Source organism: Natator depressus, chromosome 10 (assembly GCF_965152275.1).
Source record: "Natator depressus isolate rNatDep1 chromosome 10, rNatDep2.hap1, whole genome shotgun sequence".
Lineage (NCBI taxonomy): Eukaryota > Metazoa > Chordata > Testudines > Cheloniidae > Natator > Natator depressus.
In genome coordinates this window covers 26,005,951-26,022,899 of record NC_134243.1, presented here as the reverse complement: position 1 = coordinate 26,022,899, position 16,949 = coordinate 26,005,951, and the positions used below count along the sequence as shown (strand labels likewise).

Genomic DNA, 16,949 nt, shown 5'->3' with positions numbered 1-16,949 from the left:
TAGAAAGCAACTTTCCATTATATATGTAGTACTCTAACTGCCTACTGCAAGGTTTCTTACACAGGTTACTGAACTGCTCTGGTATTGCAATTTCTCTTTCCCTAAAATGTCAGAGAAGGTGATAGAGGAAATCGAAGAGTGTGGGTGGTGGTCTGGGGCCATAAAATAACTTAGGTCGGGTAGGGAATATTTATCTGTAATGATCACACTTTTCTAAAGTTCAGGTCAAAATTTGGTCTTGAATTTTAAGCAGATTCTTAATTAGTTTGAACCAGTTTGCTTAGCTCTAATGAAGAAGATATTTTTCTCAACACCTGTAGGGATTTTTATTTTTTTTAATACAATTTGTGCTTTAAATGTAAGCTGAATCACTTCTGTGGGGTATAAAGATGGGCAAACCAAACCTCCGCAGACCTAATGTGACAGGTAAAAAAGGCAAATGTGAGATAGCAGTATTAAAATTTAATAGTCTAATAATAAGGAGAATGTGCTGGTCATTGTGTAGGAAAACAAAAGTTAAAAGTTCAGCCTGTGATTACAGCTTTCCATGTTGAGCCTTAAGGGCCTAATTTAGATCTGTGGCTTTGCAGCACAATGCGGTGGAATCTTTCAGAAGAAAGCTGCATACAGATTTCAGCTCAGTGTTCATCTCTCATGATCTGAAATACAAATGGCTGCAAACATAATTGTGTCATGTAAAAGAGATGGGCTTCGTTCAGTCTTCTCTGTGAGGCTGTTGCCACGGGACAATATATTTTCAGCTAAATATTTCTGTTGCCAGGAACATTTTCTCCCTAACTAAGCTTTCAGAACAGTGATCTTCAAATTAACTGTGATGCTGAAATGCTAATATTGGTATGTAAAGGCATAGCTCACTTAATATGCAGGACTCCTGGTATTGTAAATTGGATCTAGATTCTAGGTATTTCAACCTTACAAAGTTAAACACTACGATCTTGGACCAGTCATTGGGAATACTTGACACTACTTTTGACATAGTATAATAGCTGTCATGGCAAAGCAAATTATCTAGGTTGCCTCCGTTCATCATATAATGTCTGTTGCAAAGGCAACTTAGTGTAGATATTGAACTGATTTCTGCACCCATATCTAGTATCTCAGAAGTAAACAGGATACTGCTTCTTTGGATATGAGCTAGCCCAGCAACTGCTCAGAGCATGGTCATAAGAGAAGGAGCCACTTGTTCAGTTGACCCTGCTAAGGAAATACAGGAGAGCTTTCCTGAGACTAGCTGAAGGGAGAAGCAAGGGAAAAGACTATATCCTAGCTGCCTCTGCCAAAGGAGTGGAGAGAGGTGTGTCTGGAAGAATGTTCATTGGTCAGCATTAATTCAACAGTTATCACAGAAATTCTATATTCTAACCAAACAGAATGGGTGTGGCATCGTAGTAAACATTGACTTTTTAATGACAGCTACAATGTGAGAGACAAAAACTCACTGTCCTAGCCAGCCAAAATCAAAGGTAAAGTGACACTACCTTGAAGTGTTTAGTTCCCAGCATGATTTTTAGGTCATGTTGTGTATGTAAGCTGAAATAACTCGGCAAGTAATAATGTCCCTACCTAGATTTAATCACTGATTAATGTATTTACTGGATGGAGAGACACTTTGTAAGCAAGTAATTTGAAGTTTAAAAAAAAAAAAACACGTTGTGGCTAAACTGATACTTTGTCCTGAACTTTAGACATTGTGCCATGAAGATTTTGAATTTATTTTACTTCTCTAAACAGAAAGGGTCATGCTAGTTTTCTCATCAAAGGCTATGACTTTTCTTTGAAATTGAAGAATGGTTAAGAATGTCTAGGTTGGTTATAAGGTGCACAATGACCTCTAGTTCTTATTCATGGTAGTATCACACCTTAAACATGAACTTCTAAAAACAATAGGTATTGTTAAATCAATAGAATCCCATAACATGAACAATTATTTAGAGGTCATTCATTTTGATTTAGTGGCGTTATTTCACTGGGGTTCACACTTCAGTTAAAAACTAGAGGCCATAACAATCCTTCTGTAGATTTAAACCTCAGATGGGTTGAACTGTCAACCTCCATCTTATTCATGTTTCTGTACAACTCAGAAAATATTTCTGATTTGCATTGTATATCTGTATAATTAAGTTATGGTTATGAACATTTTGCTCCTTTTTAAGGGAGTCTAGTAGCAGTTCTTTAATATTGTGATGTGATTTATTTTGATTTTGAAGTAGCAATTAGTGTTGCTTTGTTACAAGTGCTGTGTAAAATTTGAAACCTAAAACTAAGCAAACTCTGCAAATTTGGACTTTAAACCTAAAATTGGAACAAGTCAAAGTTTACTATGAACCAGTTTTTATCAAACCAGGAGATTTTGCTGCTTCTAAACACATATGGTTTAAAAAAACAGTGTTTTTTGTGGTTGAATTTTGGTTTTTTCTAAATGTTTTTAACTTCCATGGTAGGTTTTCTCAGTGGAATAAAACTCAAACTAACAGGCAATATTCTGGAGCTGAACATAATGTCAGTCGTTCATTTTGAGTTCTGGATTTGAAATGAGTGTGAAAACATGTGCATCAAAATTAATGAAAAAGTTAGCTGATATCTATGTGAACTGAAATTTGCGAGTTTCACATAGCCCTATCGGTTGTGATTGATTTGACTTTAGTAAAAAAAAAAAAAAAGTGCACGTATTTCAAAGTCGTCTTCATATTTAGCATCAGCAGTAATGATAAAGGACCCAATCCTGAAGTCCTACTTGGCAAAGCATCCCATTAACTTCATTGGGAGTGTTGTCTAAGAACTAAAGGCCAAATTCTGTGGTCCTTACTGCCACTGAAGTTAATGGGGAATTTTGTTGTATCTGAGGAGCCCAGTATTTGTCTTACATTAAGAATTTCAGGACTTGTTCTTAAGTAACTGGAATATAAGCTAAATATATATATGTGTGTGTGTTGGAATCAAATGACACCTACATTATATAGTCTTCCTTCAGTGTTGACTAGAACCCTGATCCTCAGGAGCCGCTCTGGAAAATTCATATTATTAGTCATGCATATAACACACAATTGAAGTAGACCACCATGGACGCTGCAAATTACTATTACTAATTCATCTTCAACAGTGGATGGATCACTTGATAATTACCTGTTCTATTAATTCCCTCTGAAGCACCTGGCATTGACCACTGTCAGAAGACAGGATACGGGGCTAGATGCGCCTTTGGGCTGACCCATTCTTATGTTATGTTCTTATGTTCAACACATGTTGAAATAATGTGCAGTAGTGGTCACTCTCTTGTAAACTTTCCAGTTGCCTTCTGTAAGTTGATAGGTTACCTTGGTTTGGCTGTAAGAAATACATAGAATATACTGCAAATACAGAATTAAAGTTATTTAAGGCAATATTCAGACTCACTTTGACTATACGTGTGCTCCCACCTAAGTCATTGGGGCTAGTTATGGAGTAAGATGCTACTCATGAATCAACATGTCTGCATTTGGCCCTTGTGACTGAAGGCAAGTTCTTAAGGGTGACCATTGGGTCCAACACACACAAATTGACAAAAGAGAGGAAATACATATTGCTAAAATTGTAGCCCGATATCACAGTCATCACTCTGCCATCGTACAAAGGAGGACATGCCAGCTTGACTTGAGGTTGGATTATTAGCCAAAGTTTTTCTGTCTTTGCTATGGATTTTCTTATTTTTGCAGTCAGACTTTTTGTCATTATGTAAATCAATAAATCTGCTATTAGAAAGTGTGTATACTCTGCAAATATTTGCCGCATCAAGTAAACAGGGATTAATGCAGGTGGGCAAACTGTGGCCCAGGGGCTGCATCCGGTCCGTCAGACACTTTAATCAGGCCCTCGAGCTCCCACCAGGGAGTGGAGTCTGGGGCTTGCCCCTCTCCGTCGCTCTAGCTGGGGAGCGGGGTTCGGGGCTTACCCCGCTCCATGCATGCCATGGTTCCGCGCAGCTCCCAGAAGCAGCGGCATGTCCCCACTCCAGCTCCTATGTGTAGGGGCAGCCCAGGGGCTCCACACGCTGCCCCTGCCCCAACTGCTGCCCCTGCAGCTCCCATTGGCTGGGAACCATGGCCAATAGGAGCTGCAGGGGCTACACCTGCGGACAGGGCACCACGCAGAGCTGCCTGGCCACATCGCCATGTAGGAGCCAGAGGGGGGACATGCCGCTACTTCCGGGAGCTGCTTGAGATAAGCGTCGCCAGGAGCCTGCACCCATGACCCCCTGCCATGCCCCAACCCCCTGCCCCAATGCAGATCCCCCTCCTGCCCTCCGAATCCCTCGGTCCCATCCCGGAGTACCCTCAACCCCTCATCCCCAGCAGCACCCCAGAGCCCACACCCCCCGCTGGAGCCCTCACCCCCCCCACACATGCCAGCCCGGAGCCCCCTCCCACACCCTGAACGCCTCATCTCTGGTCCCACTCCTCAGCCCGCACTCCCAGCTGGAGCCCACACCCCAACCCCCAATTTCATGAGCATTCATGGCTCACCATACAATTTTCATACCCAGATGTGGCCCTTGGGCCAAAAAGTTTGCCCACCCCTGGATTAATGTGTAGTTGACATTTTTGACTGGTTGTGGTAACTTCTTTGGAATCTAGTCAAGGGCTTATTTTGAGAATATAGAGCTCACAGGTCTGTAATCTGTCTGCCTGAGATCAACTCAAGTGTCATATGTACAGTATTTAGTGGATCCACATGCTACAGTTCTTTGAAAATGTTGTGTTTGCAATGGAGACTTTCTGTAAACTGTCTCTGCACAATGTAATGTCTGAGAGATTGTGCATACAGTCAAATTTTGATTACCTGAAAAATTCCTTTATTTGAAAAGAGACATTGTATTAGATATGTATTAGAGTACACTGAAAAATAAAGCGACGATGGATGGTCTTGTGGTTAAGGAACTGGCCTCTGCCTCTGGACACCTGGGTTCAATTCTGAACACTGCAGTAGAGTTCCAGTGTGACCCTAAGCAAGTCACTTAGTCTACATGCTTTGGTTCCCCAGCTGTAAAATGGATGTAATATTTTCCTACCTCAGGGGTTTTGGGGGGAAAAATACTTTAATGACTGGGAGTGCCTAGATACTATGGTAGAGAAGGGATGGGGCATATATAAGAAGTATTCTTATCTAGAAAGATAGATGGTTCCCTGCTTTCCCAGAAGTATGTTTATTCGAATTATTTTAATATACTCCTTTTATCTGGATAAATGAGTGTTTGATTGAATAGCTACTGTAAATAAAATCTTGGGTTGGATCTCTTGGGTCTGCAAAAACCAGCTGGAAAAACCCTTGAGGAAAAAGTTTCACACCAGATTTCTGGTGTTCTTCTAGTCCTAGTTGCAGGCTGAGATTTCAAGAGACACCGAAATCTGAGGGGCAGGGAGTGAGTAGGAAAGGAGATTTCTTGCAATTTTTACATTACTAGAAGTATTAAATTACGTGCCAAAATGTCATGGCAGTGAAGTATAAGAAGTGTAATAAGTATGATGATAAAATACAGCATTCTTGTCCTTTTTTCATTCGATAATTCATTCCCTATCAGAACAACAAACAAGTAAACAGCTGCCATATGAAAAAGGCAGTTGCTGCTCACTGGCAAAGCAGAGGTTAATGTTTCAGTTCTCTTTATGCCTATCCCAGCACACAGCAGCCATTTGCTTACCCCCAGCCATTCTGAAGCGCATAGACCCCCTTTGCTCATGAAGTTCAATAGCACAGAGTTGTCATAGTAGCACATTTCCATGCCCTGATTAGGCATTCTCTTGACACAATTTATGCTTTGTTTTTAAGCATGTTTTCAGAGTACAGTGCCAAATGGATATACTTGCAGTATTCACTTGACATTGCATCCCATACCATCCTTGGCAATGTAAAACTTGTTCTGATTTTGCCATCCATCCCTACACCAGCACTAAGCTGACTGCTGATTTAAGGTTGGCATCTGAAGCACCCAGATGTCCAGCTTCAGGAGGATTCTCTTAAGTACAATCATCTGCTTGACAATTCATTTTTTCCTTGGCTGTTTCTTGGCTTTGTAGCAGGACCCGCCTATGCAGTGGTGCAGGGCCTGACTGCTGCAGCTCTATGTGATCCTCCTTGATGGATTTTATTTTTCCCTAAGCTTATTTAAAAAAAACTTTGTTTCCTCCAGTGTGAGACTGAGAAAAGAGTGGGGCACAATCTTATCACATCCCGTAGACTATAGGAAAGATTTTCTCCTTTCCACATACGTTCCTTTTTTGGGGAGTGTATGTTCATGTGCAAACACACACCCTAAACAGGGGAAGATTGTGGAAAGGAGAATTTTTTTCATCTCATGTGCATAAATATATTTTATAATGCTGCAATATGCCACATTCAATAGGGCACATGTAGTGATTTTTGTGGGTTAACTGAGGATCATAGAATCGTATTGTAGGACTGGAAGGGATCTCAAGAAGTCTTCTAGTCCAGCCCCCTGCACTCATGACAGGACTAAGTATTAAAGTCTGGGGATGCCTCAAGGGGACAAAGTGTGGACTGTCAGTGCTTCCTGAAAATCAGGCCCCTGTTAAGGTGGCTCGATCCAGGTACCCAAAATCACTAGTCACTTTTGCATCTCAGGTGCCACTGTGTGTTAGCTGTTAGCAATTATTGTATTTTCTCAGTCAGGAATTGTGCTTGTAAATTCAATTCCCTAATTTTGGACTCTGTGCCTACACTATGTATGAGACAGAAAGGTGCAGCTTAGTTGGAGATTCTGTGCTGCCCCTCTTAGAGGCCAGAGAGTGGGAGGAAGAGTAAGGGGGGGTAGGGATAGCTCAGTGGTTTGAGCATTGGTCTGCTAAACCCAGGGTTGTGAGTTCAATCCTTGAGGGGGCCATTTAGGGATCTGGGGCAAAAATTGGGGATTGGTCCTGCTTTGAGCAGGGGGTTGGACTAGATGACCTCCTGAGGTCCCTTGAAAGCTGCCAATTCTAGGTTGCCCTGGAAATCACAGTGGACCCAGGTATGACTTGCACAGTTCTGGAGGCTGCCTGTCACCCACTGCGTATGGGCAGGAGCACTGTTCAGAATCATCAGAGTGCTATGGCTCCACCCCCTCCCAGCTTTGGCATGCTCCCCGTGGCTGATTTTGTGAAAGAGTCCTTGGAAGGCAGCCTGTGGCAGTCTCCCATAGGCCTTGTCTACACTACCGGTGTAAGTCAACCTAAGTTACACTACTCCAGCTACAAGAATAACGTAACTGGAGTCGACATAGCTCAGGTCGACTTACCCTGGATTCTTCACTGCACCGCGTTGACGTGAGATGCTCTCCCATCAACTTTCCTTACTCTTCTTGGGGAGCTGGAGTATCAGACTCTAATAGAGAGAACGCTCTACTGTCGATTTAGCGGGTCTTCACTGGACCCACTAAATCGACACCTGCTGCATTGATTACAGCAGCTTGGATCTCCCCAGTAGTGAAGACAAACCCTTAGTTCCTGTGCCTGGAGAATTTTCCCCTAGCCAGATGTAGGGTTTTTAAAGACCCTTTATATGGCATTCTGCAGCTGGGTTGGGGCCTTCCTCAGATTCTATAATATACCCGTGTTAGAACTAGTAAACAAATCAAATTGTGGAATATTTCAATGAAAAATAAGGTGGATTTTTTGTGAAAATTTTTGCCAAAAACTTCCTATTTTGACCAGTTCTTTAGCTTGTTGAAAAAGAGCATTTCACTTTTTTTCCACAATAAAGGGACAAATTTTTATGACCAGTGTCCCATCTAAAACCAAGGTCTGGATTGTGCTGTGTACAGCTGAACTCTAGACTTGCTTCTGAATAGCAGCCACTCTTATTAATTGTTGGTTTTACCTCCATTTTGAATTAAACTATAAATTGGCCCAGTTGTGTTCAGAGTTAGGTTATCACAAAGTTTTGTACAAAATTTAATGGAACCTGGACTAAATGTTGAGTTAGTAACAAGTCCTTATTACCAGGAAAATTGTACTGTGGGGAGGGGGCCGGAATTGTTGGGAACATTTCCCAACTCTATTCAAAATCATGAAATGTATTAATTACATTCACTGGCTGTACAATATTTGCTATACGCGAAGATTTGTCTTTAGCCACTGTTCAAAGGTCTGGCAAAATTGTTCTGTGGCAATTGGCTTCTGTTAAAAATGTACTCAGAATACTTGAGGAATACTTTGGCATGGTCTCTCAAGACAGGAAGTTGCCTAGTAGGGCGCTCTCTTGTACATTGTCCCCTGTCAATATAGACTTTGAAGAGGATGTTATTTCATATTTATAATGTCCGACTATGATATATGCAACTCATGATGGATTTGTACTGGCCAGACTAGTATACTGTGTCCTTGAGACTGAACAGGCTCCATAAGTATGTAATAATTTCAGTCATTTGTTTGCAAAGTTCAGCTTAAAGACAACTCTGGTATTTTTGAGTCAGGCAGAGGAATCTCAATAAACATTGGATAGCATACAACCAAATTTTACACAATCCTCTAACTTCCAAATGGTTAAGCTTCTTTGCTTTTAAATTTCATAATAAATGAGTGCTCCCTGGATAAGTCTTTTGGACTTGGGCTTTTAAGCTAAGTTTTCAAACCATCTAAAGATATAGGGTTAGATCATGCTTGCTGCCCATAAGGCTCTGAGTGTAGGGACTAATTTATAACCCCTCTGCTTGGGGTCCTGCATACTTCAGCTGATTCTACTTGCCAGTGCATAGCTGTGATAGAGCCATGAGTTCATTTACTCCCCACCACTCCTTGCCCCTTCCCTGCCCGGTTGTTCTGTGGGGAAGTATCTGGGGTGCAGCCCCTGTGTTCCCCTGAGCCTAAGTCGGGGGCACAGAGGCATTTCTGACTCCCTCCTATGCCCTTCCCAGCTGTGATAGTGCATTTGTCTATCTAGGCTTAGGAAGTGGCTCCTAGCCTCCTTAGCAGGGGTGCAAACATCGGGGCTAGAATCATGATGGAGGGTATGATTTTCTGGAGACCTGAGGAGTTACACAGGATGTAAAAATAAAACTGTTTTTCTGGGCTCAGTGGAAAGCAGATGCTAGGCCAATGAGTTATTGATGCAGCAGAAGGACAATATGTAGATTGTAAGTAATCAACAAGCAGAATCCTTTACAAGGCTGAAGTGAAAAATTGAACAGAAAAGGGTCCTTGGTATATGGAAAGGGGGTAGGAGTGGGAAAGGTGAACAAGCACAAAGGGCTGATCTGTTTTAGGGATACCACAATGATGGATACCGCTCTGCAAGATTGCAAATGAGTCACAATTCACTACTAAAACTGAAATGCATTTTGTGGGCTGTTCCCATCCCACTAATTGCCTATGAAAGTTCAGCTCTGGTGTTCAACACGTTAATTACCCAACAACATTTACAGTAGGGTTTGCAGAAGGAAACACAGAGAGGCTGTAACTGATCCAATAAAGAAGTTGGAGAGAGGATTTTAAAACAGTTCTTTGGAATGTCACTCAGATTATGTTCTTTTGGGGTCAAATGCTGCCCTCTGTTATGCATCATGGAGGGGAGCAAACATACAAATGTAGCCCAAAACAAAGTGAAAGGAGTGGCAGCTACAGAGCAAGCTCTGCTGCTGACATGCCCTCCCGAGCCCCATGCAGCTGGAACACTGAGATTTGGAAAGGCATAGCCAATAGCTTGCAAGAAGTCAAGAGCTGTATTTGTCCAGAAATCCAGGCAAAGACCTGGTTCATGCATCTTTCTCCACCTCCACTCTTTTCCTCTGCTCCATACTCTATCCATCAGAGTGGTATCTTGGCACTACGGACTGTGTAATATTGACAATAATCCATCTACTATATCAGATCCAGATCCTCTGCTCATGTCACTCAGCATAGCTTCACTGAGGTCATTGACAGCAGCTGTGGATCTGGCCTATAAATTTTAGGAAACGGCATAAATGGATAAAATGTAGATGACTCCTCATCGCTGAACAAATCAGCGTTTATATGGGTAAATAACTATCTACAGATTTGATCTTTATGGTGTGAAATCTCAACGGGGTACAAATGAAAAATGTATCTTTTCTATTGCCTGTCATCAATTGTGGTATGAAGAGCATTTATACTGTACATCAGAGAAAGGGTGTTTCTTTGATGTGGAGGGAGTTAAGGCTTGAGTTATTATCAGAATTAATGCTTTTTATTGACTCTGATAGTCCAACCTTCCCCACCATTATAGTTTTACCAAAACATTAAACTACCTTAAAACTTTCACGTCCCCTTTAAAACTAAATTAGTTTTCTTTTCTCCAGCACTAGTACCAACCTAAGGCATGCAAGTTACAATAGAGTGAACACATAAACAGCAATCAAGACATCATAATAACTGTCTGGGCTACCCCAGTTGTGTCGATTAAAAAGGAACTAATTCAACAGGGACCTTAATCAGATATGAACAATACAGATGGCCTGGAGGCATATGTGTATGGGTTTTGGGGTGAGAGGTCTTGGGTTCAATTCCCAAACTTTCCAGGATGAATGGAATAAAAATTGCAGGCACTAACAGTTTCCTTTAAAAAAAAATTGTGATTACCCAACGTTGGGGTTTTCAAAACAGGTGGAGGGAGCTGAGTGCCTAATTCCCTTTGGCCTCTTTGAAAATCCCAGGCTTAGTCAGTTATGATGATGATTTTTAAGTACATCAGAAGCAGGAAGCCTTCAAAACAATCAGTGAGGCCACTGGACAATCGAGGTGCTAAAGGAGCACTCAAGGAAGACAAGGCCATTGCAGAGAAGCTAAATGAATTCTTTGCATTGGTCTTCACTGCAGAGGATGTGAGGGAGATTCTTACACCTGAGCCATTCTTTGTAGATGACAAATCTGAGAAACTGTCCCAGGTTGAGTGTCAATAAAGAAGGTTTTGGAAGAAATTAAACAGTAATAAGTCACCAGGACAAAATGGTATTCACCCAAAAGTTCTGCAAGAACTTAGATATGAAATTGCAGAACTACTAACTGTTGTATATAACCTACCACTTAAATCAGCTTCTGTACCAGATGACTGGAGGATAGCTAATGTGATGCCAATTTTTAAAAAAAGATTCCAGAGGTAATCTTGGCAATTACAGGTCAGTAAACCTAACTTCAGTACCACGCAAATTGGTTGAAACTATAGTAAAGAACAGAATGATCAGAAACACAGATGAACACAATTTGTTGGGGAAGAGTTAACACAGCTTTTGTAAAGGGAAATCATGCCTTAACAATCTATTAGAATTTTTCGAGGAGGTCAACAAACAGGTGGACAAAAGTTACCCAATGGATGTAATGTACTTGGATTTTCAGAGAACTTTTGACAAGATCTCTCACCAAAGCCTCCTAAGCAAAGTAACCAGTCATGGAATAAGAGGGAAGGTCCTCTCCTGGATCAGTAACTAGTTAAAAGACAGGGATGGGGAAAGGGGAAGGAATAGGTGGTCAGTTTTCAGAATGGAGAGAGTTAAATAGCAATACCCCTGACGGATCTGTACTGGTAAGAGTGCTGTTCCACATATTCATAAGTAAACTAGAAAAAGGGGTAAACAGTGAGGTGGCAAAGCATGCAGATGATACAGAATTAGTCAGGGTAGTTAAGTCCAAAGCAGACTGAAAAGAGCTACAAAGGGATCTCTCAAAACTGTGTGACATGGCAACACAATGACAGATGAAATTCAATGTTGATAAATGCAAAGTAATGCACATTGGGATTATGTTTTCCAACTATACGTACAAAACGATGGGGTCTAAATTAGCTGTTCCCACTCAAGAAAGAGATCTTGGAGTCATTGTGGATAGTCCTCTGAAAACATCTGTTCAATATGCAGTGGCAGTCAAAAAAGGTAACAATGTTAGGAAAGGATAGATAATAAGACCATAAATATGATAATGCCAATATGTAAATTCACGGTACATCCACACCTTAAATACTGCATGCAGTTCTGATTGCCCCATCTCAAAGAAAGATATATATTGGATTTGGAAAAGGTACAGAGAAGGGCAACAAAAATTATGAAGGCTATAGAACTGCTTCCATCTGAGGAGAGATTAAAAAGACTGGGACTTTTCTTCTTGGAAAAGAGGTGACTAAGGGGGCTTATAATTAAGGATTATAAAATTGACGGGTGTGGAGAAAATGAATAAGGAAGTGTTATTTACCCCTTCACATAACACAAGAACCCCGGTCACGCAATAAAATTAATAGGCAGCAGGTTTAAAACAAACGTAAGGAAGTACTTCTTCAGACAACACACAGTCAACCTGTGGGAACTCATTGCCTGGGAATGTTGTGAAAGCCAAAACTATAACTGGTTCAAAAAAGAATTAAATAAGTTCATCAATGGCTATTAGCTAAGATCATCAGGGATGCAACCTCATGCTCTGGGTGTCCTAAGCTTCTAACTGCCAGAAGCTGGGAGCAGATGATAGGGGATGGATCACTTGATGATTGCCCTGTTCTGTTTGTTCCCTCTGAGGCATCTGGCATTGGCTGCTCTCAGGAGACAGGATACTGGGTTCTGACCCAGTATGGCCACTCTTATTATGATGATTCAGCATTAACATAATAAATGTACACTTGACATAGAGAAAATGAGTATCGGAGCACATCAGTGAACCATGCAAGAATACTTAAGTGACAACCAGGCACTTAGACCTTCCTCGATTAGGAATTTCAGTGTTGTAACTCTGATTTCAGTTCCTTGCATTTCAAATCAGAAGCTTTTTTTGAGAGTGAGCAGTGGAAATGTACAGCTTATTTATGCAGTGTCTGTCTTTAAACAGTAATAAAGAGTTTCATCACAAATTAATGCTCACTGAAACCAAGAACAGCAGAAAGGCATCACATCATTAATCTGGCTAGAAGAGATCCCAGCAGGGGATATTCTATGTAGAAAGGTACTTCAGGGTGCTCCAGCAAGACCTTTAGCAATGTGTGGGCACAAACCATGATTTCATGGAAAGAACTCAAGTTCCAGAAGATTTCCTTGTTACAAGAGAGGTTTATTTTACTACTGGGAGTGGGTGTGTCATAAACTCGTATCTAACAGTATTTTATGCAGCAAGTGAAACCAAAGCACATTCAAGGGCAATGGAAGACCCTGAGCAAATGTGTTCGCTCAGTGCAGCTGGACTTACTGAGATGGCATGTAGGTGATGCCGCCAAATCTATTTTGGAGCATAATTGCAGTTGGGTAATCTCTAAGGATCCATGTGTAGTTTGATATCTACAGAATTCTTTGAAAGCAGAACCCAGTACTGTGTGTGCATCTGTATGCAAATAGATAGCAAGTTTAATGTTCATGGGCATTGTGTCGTTCCCCAAGTATAATGAGCCAAATTATCCCATTCTTACAGTTTAAGGCCCAAATTTAGCAATGCACAGAAGCACCTGCTTAACTTTAAACTTTGAAGTCAACAGGACTTGAACACATGGTTAAATGCTTTGCTGAATAGGGATGGTCTTAAAGTTAAGTATGTGCTTAAGCATTTTGGTGAATCAGGGCTTAAATAATGTGCTGTTATAGGCCCGTGGAACTTGCAGTGCTGACCAGTGAATATTACTTTTTCTCCTGCATTTCAAAAAAGGGAGAAGCTTGAATGCCTAGCAGTTTAGGAGGACATATATCTTGCTTGCTCTCCAAAGCAATCTCCTCTGGCAAAATCTGGCACCAGAAGAAGGACTGTGAAATTCTGTAGTTTAAGTGCCATTTTGCCGGCTCTTGGATGTGGGGAGGGGTGAGCCAGTCTGCTGAATCGGAAATGAAACTTACTTTGCTTTTCCTAGTAAGTAACAGTTGCTATTTTTAAATAGGGGCCATACTGTTTAGAAAACACTCATTTCAAGGCCCACACAGTCTGGCATATCTCTCCTGGCAATGTTAATTCTGCTTGGTTCTGCCCACATTAGCCACAGTCAGCATTTTTTATCATTCACTTTCTGTTTTAAATCCTTCCAACCCAGGAGTCATTTGGTGAGTGAGAGAAAATAATTATGCACTAAGCTCTTCTCAGCAGCAGATTTCCCACTCTTTTTTCTATGTATCTAGTCATAATCTGGCTCGTATAAAACGTAAGCACTGCTGCACCATTAGCATTTCCCTCTGTGAATTTTTCTAATAATGTGCTACCAATTTACTTGAAAGAGAAGCCAGAGTCTGTGTTCACAGCTAACCTGTCTAAATTCTGTTATGATATTCCACGAAACAGTAAATTGGGTGAAAAAGTCACTAAATATTCCTTTATTATATTCTTCCCAAAGCAATCACCTGGAAGGATTATTATTCATCCACTGGCTTTAAAATAATGTCACCCTGAAACTCCTTGTTCAGGCAAACAGAATTACTTCTGACAAGAATTCCTCTCTGCTAACACTGAGAAAGAAAAGCATTGAAAGACTACATAGATCTTACTCCGTCTAGTAAAGGGGCTTAGGGATAACAAAAGGCCAGCACCTCAGAACAACTCAAAAACTCCTGAGTAATTAAGGTAACCTGATTTGATTTGTACTTGGAAAAACTGAGCACTTGTGTGTGGAGAAATGATCTGTAAATGAAAGAGTTAGAGCTACATTAGTATTCAGCATTATTTGCTGCCATAGAGTGAAGTGAAGGAGAAAACAAAAACATGGAAATAAGATGAAGAGGGAATGTGACAGGCATGAGAAGAACAAAATGCTTCTTAGCTGTATGCTAGCAAGGGTGTTCTCTTTCCACTGGATCCCTCTCATGCAGCACAACTGGTGCTGAGTCCAAGCTGGGGTAGTCCAATTTGAATACAATCAAACCCCAGTGAAGCTCTATCCGTTTCTAGAACTGAAACTCTCTTAAGATTCTGAAATATCAGATTGTATGTGCCCTTTGCATTTGCAGGGCCAGAGCCAGGCATGTTGTCAATTTCCTCAGAAAGGTTCTTGTTGAGAAATTTCCATGTCAGCTTTGCAGTTTTGAGAAGTTTGGGTAGTGGTGATGCAAAACTCTAGGATGCTTCTCCAAACTACACTGGAATTCCAAATCTGGTGGGGTTTACTCAGTGCACTTTAAAGAGAAGATTTTAGTGGCACAGTCAGCTGAGTAAATATAGGTGCTTTTGTTTGTATCCCAGCAGCTATCTCTTTCAGATGTGAATACAGAGAGTCCTCTTCCCTTCAGGGTTAAGTAGGAGGCCTATGTGTATAATAACAAGTAGGATCTTTCTGCCTGCACCGAAATTACCACACATTACTTAAAAATGAGTGGTCTGATATTCAGAGGTGCTGACAACCTACAATGAGATCAGTGGGATCTGAGAGTGCTCTGCCTCTTTTGAAAAGCTAACCAACAATCCATTCTCACCATAGTGCAGTAGGAACCGTCAGTAAGTTAGCTGAACAACCCTTTGATTTGTCTTTGTCCTTCTATGATGTAAATTCTTCAGGGTATGGACTGTCTCTTCTTACACAGCTGTACTGTGCTTAGCACATTTTGGGTGCTACTATCGTTTTTAAAAAAAGAATAAGTGACACTGGTATGGCAGAGTTATGTCTTTGCATATAGCATCAAAAGATAAAAAATGTCACTTTCACCTAGAAAATAATACCTAGCTGTTTTAGTGGTTTTCATCTATAGATCCTTGCCACTATCCTGAGGAAACAGAGACACAGAAAGGCAGAATGACTTACCCCAGGCCATCCAGCAGTCAGTGGCAGACTCGTGTCTCTTGAGTAGTTCAAGTGCAGGACTTTATCCACTAAGCCAAGCTGCTTCCTCGTGTGCATCAGGAAAACTCATCTGGAACTTTCCTTTCTCAGTTATTAGTCAGGTGCAGACTAAGGGTAGGATGCTCACACAAGCCCTCTAGTTAAAAGTAGAAAAAACGCGTAGCAAGGATACTCTAAATCTAAATGTTCTTCAGCCACTTCCTCCTTTTGGGGGATGATTCCAACAATGAGCCCTCTCGCTGGGACGCACGTCAGTTAAACAGTGCCCTAGACAAAAGAGCCTGGTGGCTGTCCCACTTATTTATAAGTGTGGGCGAACATGCGCCTGTGGTTGCAAAGATGTACCCTCATTAGGAAAGCCCTGCCCAGGTCAACACTTTATTCCGGTTGGCTGATCGTTGCGGTCATCTTATACCCATTAGCGTCAAACATTATTGGCATTGAAGAATCCCTCCCTTTTATCCCACACACATTCATTCTCCTTTCTTTCTAGACGTGAACTGCTATTATAGAAAAGGGCTTACTTGGAGGTAAAGGTCCAGTAGGTAGCAGAGTTGTGCCAAAGCACGTCTAAAAATAATTACTGCAACTGTATACAATGATTAACTCTTTTCTTCGTGCAAAACGAACTAGCTGCTACTTGGCAATTTCAAGCAATGTGACCCCCTACTGTAGCTATCTTAGCTTGTTCTTTCAGGTTTTAGTTATTAATACAGACACTTTAGTTATCAAAGGTTTGACAGAAATGAAGGATTGACCTCCTGTGATTGAAGATGCAGACAGTCTTGGCTTGTTAAAATAATAAATGGGTACCTGTCAAAGAGGCACTCAGAGCAAATGTGACCCTTGTAGATATCTCTATTGTAGATTTTTTAAAAATCCTTCTGCTTCTTTGTGTGGATATTAATTAATAATAATACTTTCTTTCACAGAGATAGATGGAAATATTAATTACTTTTTCCCTGTGAATCCCTCACTAGTACCACTTATCCTCCAATAATTAAACAACCTGAGGGAAAAAATGGTTGGTAGAAGTAGTTAACAATGACAACTGCTGGAAAAGAATGGCATGTAAATTATTTCAAAGGCAGCAACAGTGGTTGTTAAGCCATAAGTGACCATTCATAAAGAATATAACAATGTGAAAACAGCCACAAGGTTTTGTTGTATTCTACCCTCCAATTTCTCTGCTCATCTTTCTCTTGGCTCTGAAACTGGGCAAT

General features: G+C 41.0%; 1 long non-coding RNA gene across 1 annotated transcript in view; it reads right to left on the bottom strand.

The window, feature by feature from the left end:
- Positions 1 to 15,956, bottom strand: part of LOC141994943 (uncharacterized) — a 60,511-nt gene extending 44,555 nt beyond the window's left edge. The window contains exon 1 of the long non-coding RNA XR_012641224.1: positions 15,688 to 15,956. This is a non-coding gene — a long non-coding RNA (uncharacterized LOC141994943). The remainder of the gene's footprint in view (positions 1 to 15,687) is intronic.
- Between the last annotated feature and the right edge of the window lie 993 nt (positions 15,957 to 16,949).